This window comes from Rhea americana, unplaced genomic scaffold (assembly GCF_003343005.1).
Source record: "Rhea americana isolate MKP2758 unplaced genomic scaffold, rheAme1 scaffold_9, whole genome shotgun sequence".
NCBI lineage: Eukaryota > Metazoa > Chordata > Aves > Rheiformes > Rheidae > Rhea > Rhea americana.
The window spans coordinates 2,082,849-2,088,848 of record NW_028187088.1 but is presented as its reverse complement, the minus strand read 5'-3'; positions in this window follow the sequence as shown (position 1 = coordinate 2,088,848).

The window sequence follows — 6,000 nt, the reverse complement described above, 5'->3', positions numbered from 1 at the left end:
ATCTAAATGCTAAAGCTGCTTTAAGCACCTCTGCAGAGGGGACTCTCTGCCACTCTCCAGCCACTCCGGCTACAGAGGGGCTCAGCTCACGTGCAAGCGCACCAAGAGTTTTTCCAAGTGTATTATTTGCAAACACTGGCTTGCCTTCGCTTAGGGTTTCGGCAGAGGTGCTAAGGGATGACTTAGCTCCTTAAGAGGATGTGAACTGTACCTTCACATCTGCCAGTTTAAGTATAGGCCCCGTGTGCCATAATCCTGATTTAGAGGTGAAGAGAGTTACCCTCRCAGAGACCTGAAGGAAAGTGTGTGCCCTCACGAAATCGCTGCCTCCTGTCATAGGCCTTCTGTGCCTTGGGAGTCAGGGAAATTYAACACGACTGCACGCCGTTCCCGCCGGTGCCAAGAGCAGACACGGGCTGGCTGAGCCACCGCTCAGAGCGAGCGGCGTGCTGCCCGCAGGCTGGCCAGACCACAAGCAATGAACCTCTCAACGTACARCTAGCCTGACGCTCACACGCTGACCATCCACAAGCAGAAAACTAGCTCTCGGATCTAACCAGGCACAAAAGCAGCTGATCGCTGYCTTCCCGAGAGCGGAACTGTCCAGAGGTGGGGGGGAACAAAAATCTGACCTAAAGGTTCTTCCAGGTATTATAAAAGGACTCGCAAGAAAAGGGGGTTTTCGTTGGCTTGTTGCCATTAACAGCATGGTGCTCACTTTTACAATGTGACATTAAAAAACCGGATTCATGTTTAATTAAAGGGCCATTCTTCTTAAGMGATTGAAATCTAAATATAGATCTAAAAATAGTCTTCTGACTACAATAACTTCAAAACCCTAGAAAAAATGCATTGTGCTACCATCACTTTTCTTTACAGTGAAAGGTAAATTTCTGAAATGYGGACGAGTTTGACAAAGTTTGGATGATGAGCCTTTATCACCCTTTTCTGCATAAAAGATTGACATCATAAGTTAAGWAGTTTGCCAAAGATTAAATTGACTCAGTGAAATACATGGCAATTTGTTATTTACTCCTGAAAGTTAAATTAAATTGTAAATTTGAAAAGTTCAGAAATATGCAAGTTCTCGYGTTCCCCAGAAGCTTAGTAGTTAACTTCAGACAGTCATTTCATCTGCCGTATTCACACTTGCTATTGGATTTTGCTTGATATACTTTTACATAATTTATTCTGATGATTATATGTTAATTTTTTTAATTAGGGTTTTTTAGCAAATTAAGAAATTTGCTTTTCTTGCTTAAAGTTTCAAATTTCCCACTTTGCCTATGTGACTTCATTTACACTGTGGCGTGTCAGCAGATACTCAGTGAACAAATCAAAATACAGTTAATTTCTATCATTGGATAAGAGTACATGCAACAAAGACACATTTTGTTTATAATGGTTCTAATTATGATGTTCCGGTAGTAGTCTTTAAATACTTATTTTCTAGTTTCATTAGCCTRGTTTTAACCTGAGGAAAGAATGTACATACGAAACTTTCTTTCTCTTAAAACAACTCAGATTACAGGAAATGCAATCAAATGCAATCAACTCTAGACTTCAGATAAACTGATCCACTGTCCCATCTGCTCATACATTTATTTAATTGAAGAAAAATCTATCTTTCCCTAGTTCTTAGTGCCTTAATTATAAAAAAACACTTTGTTTAAAATGCTTAGATTCATTCCCCAGAATACTGACTTAATCCGATAGTTCTGAAGATACAAATATTGCAACCTACATTTGGATTGTTTTTAACTATGAGGCTACTATATGCCTCATAGTTAAAAAATCTGTATCAACACTAACACCGGGTTCTCTATTTGTCRTTGCCCCCTGCTTGCAGGCAGAGAGAACAACAGAAGTCTGTTGGAAAAGTAATTGCAAAGCCCATTGCCTAGGAGGAGAAAAGCCAAAGCAAAGTTCTCAAAGTGAGAGGCTCAGGAAAATCCCATCAGCACTTCTATAAAAGCATCTTAAAGTTAAATACAAAGGGGTGGAACTTTAGAGGGCATAAGTTTTTTTGCAATTTTGTCACTCAGAGAGATAGGATCCATTTACGTGGYGGCACCGCCTGGATCCTGTGCAGATGAACCAGTCAGACCRTTTCTCTTCTAATCAGAGGAGAAARAAGAAGCTTTTCCAAGGATGTGAGTTGTCTGATCTATCTTAGTTACTTACTTCAGAATGAGATGAAATAACTCTTGATACGGCCGTGAAAGAAGGCTAGACAACAAGATCAGCATCAGAAATGGAAAGTCAGAAGAGATGAATCCGACCATCAGAGACTTCGGCACTCCCATAAAAATAGTTGTCAGTAGCTTCTGCAAACTGGGTTCCTGTGCCTGTACCAGTGTTTGCCATAGTACCTCTCAATGCAGCTCAGGTGTGTTGAGGCAGCTGCTAATAGACATTAGAGGGAAAAAAGGGACCTTGTTCCGGAAGGGCAGTGTCGGTGAGGCAAGCCACAGCCACCAGGTCCTGGCCAACCCACCAGCACGTGTTGGCAGAGAGCACCATCAGCAGCACACGTCAGTGCCTCTCTGTGAGCTACAGTGTGGGTTTTTGTGTCAGCCACCAGCCTGACAACTGGCTGTAGGTTGGCCTTGCCCCACCAGGAACCTGTTCTGCAAGGCCTGTGATAGCATAGAAAATAAAAAACAGAAGAGTAGCTCAACAACAAGCAATTGTTTATTGTCACTGATGGAGATATTGTTCCTCCTGCCAGTGTGACTCAGTGTGCCAGTGTGTCTCTGCAGCAGGCTGAGCAGCAGWGGCCATCTCCATGACACGCTCTTGGGAGGTGGGCGTCAGAGCCCCCCGAGAGGGCACTGAGAACAGCTCTCAGGACGTGAGCTGCTGCCTGGCTCTGGACGGGCACTACGCTGCCTAACGCTGCCAGCCATGTTCCCAAAGCAGGACACAGAGTTCCTGATATGATGCGCCTGGTTGAACGGAGCTGCCCATCGACACCCTTTGTGTGTTATGAACCGCATCAAATGGGTGCAAGATATTCTGCAGCTGAGGACAAGCAAGGACATTTAGAGCAAGTGAGTGTATGCTCCCCATGTTCAGCTGCCTCGTTTGCCCCAGAGCAACRGTGAAACGCTTCATGTTTTAACTTTGGTAGTCGACTAAGAATTTGCAGAGGTTTAAGGCTTGGCCACCTGCCACGCAGAGGTAAACCAKATGGCAGCTCCCGCTGGAGAGGCTGCACATTGAGCACTGCGTCCCGTTCATCKGCAGTGGGAGCACCGAGCGAGGGGAACGCACTTGTCACTCCTTCAGTCGCGCCTGGTCGCACTGATTAAGCTTTACTGTCAGCAGAGCCTGAGCCTTAAGCTGCCAAGTCGCACGTGCCAAGCTTGCAAAAGAGGGCAAGGACGGGTGAGCCTCCTGGCACCAGGGAGCCGGCACCGGGAACGGTGCTTGTACCTTCGCAAGCAGAGGGCCAGAGCTTTCACCAATTTCACAAGAGGTAAATAAATGCTCCACATCGGAACAGTTAGTTCTGGGTACAGAAACATATCYGAAAATTAGATGTGAACGAACGTGTTTACCACAGCTTGAAAATAGGGGGAAGCATAGGAAATGTATCTCAGYGCTGATGTGCAAATCATTATTAATGCCTTTATTTTGATTTGTTTGTATGTTGTGTTGCTGTAAACTTGCCTTCACCTTTTTTAAATGAGAAGAAACTTCAAAGTACTTTTGTGTACAAGACTAGAGTTATTTATGCATTTTAGGATTTTTTTTTTCTATTAAATGATGTTGTAACAATCATTACAGAAAACTTACAAACTTTCTGCTTTCAGTTAAAATGTGCTAGACATGAGAAGCTTCAGGGAAAACACATCCTGATTTCTCCCAGATCAGTATTTCTCAGCTGCAATTCCAAGTACAGATTTGAGAAGGTAGCTTTTTTACAGCTACTTTTTGAAGCAATATTTTATATAGAGTTTTGKTTTTTAATGAAATAATGAAGTATTTAAACATTAGTTATGGTAGTTTGATTCGGGGGGATTTTTCATGAGGAGTATATAAAATAAAGATTTATTGGGAAGTGTCACTGAAACAACTGTGTAGTATAATCTCRGGGAATTATGGAATTATTAAAGAATGGGAATTTTTTTCTCATAGGTCCTCTGCTAAGGAGTCTGAAGATATCTTCCTCTACAATCTGTAAGACAACTGCTAGATAGCATCAGTGATAGAATGGTAAACATGGTAAACATTAAAAAAGCAGAATATTCACCATTTTGGTGTTCCACTCCAGYCAGTAGCCATGTTTCTTTTCTTCTTCATGGTAAGCCATGTTTCTTTGGTTTTTAGCTGGCTTTGGGTATTCTGAAAAGCAAAAACAGGAGTCCCTGAAATAAGTTCTTGCCATTCAGTTCCCCAGGGTCAATGACAACACAGTTTTAAAAAAATGATCTTTGCTTTTTGTTTTGTAAATGGTACAAATTCTAGAAAAATCTCACAGCAAAAAAAAAAAATGCACACAGGATAATATCAAAATGTAGGAAGACCTTGGATAAAGCAATACTTGAAGACCTCTTTCAAAGCAATGAATAAACCAGTGTTCCAGTCAAGAACTGGTTTTTGGTGYAGCTATGATAAGGATGCTCATTAGATGAGCATCACATATATCTCACTGCATTCTCAGGACAAATTGTAAGGTGCTTAGTATACAGGGAGATACAGGCTTACATTAGAAAGATTGGCAGAAGTAAATATCTGAAGACTCTAAAAACACGGAATAGAAAAGAAAAACAGATACTAAATGACATGAGTAAGTTTGTGGTAAAAAAGATATTAACAGAACAGAATGTCTGTGACATATTGGGAAAAAATCCAAGACAGTAAAACAGAGTATAAAACAATCCCCAGAGAACCTCCATGCCATTTAGATTTTATCATCAGACTTGACAAACAGTAGTAGATATGTGCCAAGAAATATTGGCAGTAGAGAATGTAATTTACTTACTGTACTCAATTTATAGACCCAGAAGAGCTAAACCAACAGAAATGGACTGGAATGAGAGGCCTAGTCACAAAATTGTTCCCATCTGTTCATCACTATCACTRCCTAGATTCTCCAGTGCGAGCACGTTACCAACCGATAGTAGTTTAAACCCTCTCTGACAGCCTGGGGGTTGCCAGTTGCAACTTGCTCTGCAGTTGCTATATTCAAGGCAGATGCACCAGMTGCTGTGCCCCCACCACAGTGGGGACGCTGGTGGTGTCAGCCMCAGCTCCCCTGCTTATTTCCCTTCTTTTTCTTTCTAGCGACCACAAGCAATACTCTGCCATCGTGCAGAGCCGCCTGCCAACCCAGCCCCCTTGGGAAGTTGGTGTTTTTTCTTGAGCAAAGCCAAGGTCATGCTGGATCTGTGCAGGTCCCCGCTGGCAGTGTGCATCCTTTGGGACAGAGGTCAGCTCATCACGTTGCAGGACACACACTGACACCTGGCAAAGCCTCTAGTGAGGGGCAGAGGTACGTACCTGATCATCAGATCAGAAGTGAAAAGRGAAAGATTGCCAGCCGATATTATAACTTACATGATAGTCTTGGCGGATGTGCTATTTCTTTTCCTAGAACTTGTCTCATTTGTCCAGGACAAGGGATTATTCCAACATATATAGCACTTGCTAAAAGTCCTGTCCAGGTATTAATCCTTGGCTGCTGTCTGGCCACCTAAGGTCTGATTCCCACAGCCACCTGTCTTCTTCTCATCCCGCAGTACATAAATGCTCATTAAGGATGACTGCACATCCTGGAGTCACCTGGACTCCTGCCATGCAGGAGCCTATGCAAACATAGGCTARGTGAACCCTCTCAGCACCTCTTCTCTTCCCTGTTACATTCTTTATACAAAAGATATATGTATACTTACCTTAATCTTGGTGTTCTCTCTTCCTGACACTTYTTTTGAGATGATATTGCTTAATGGATTTGTGATAATAAACATGCAAATTGAGCATTGATGGATCGGC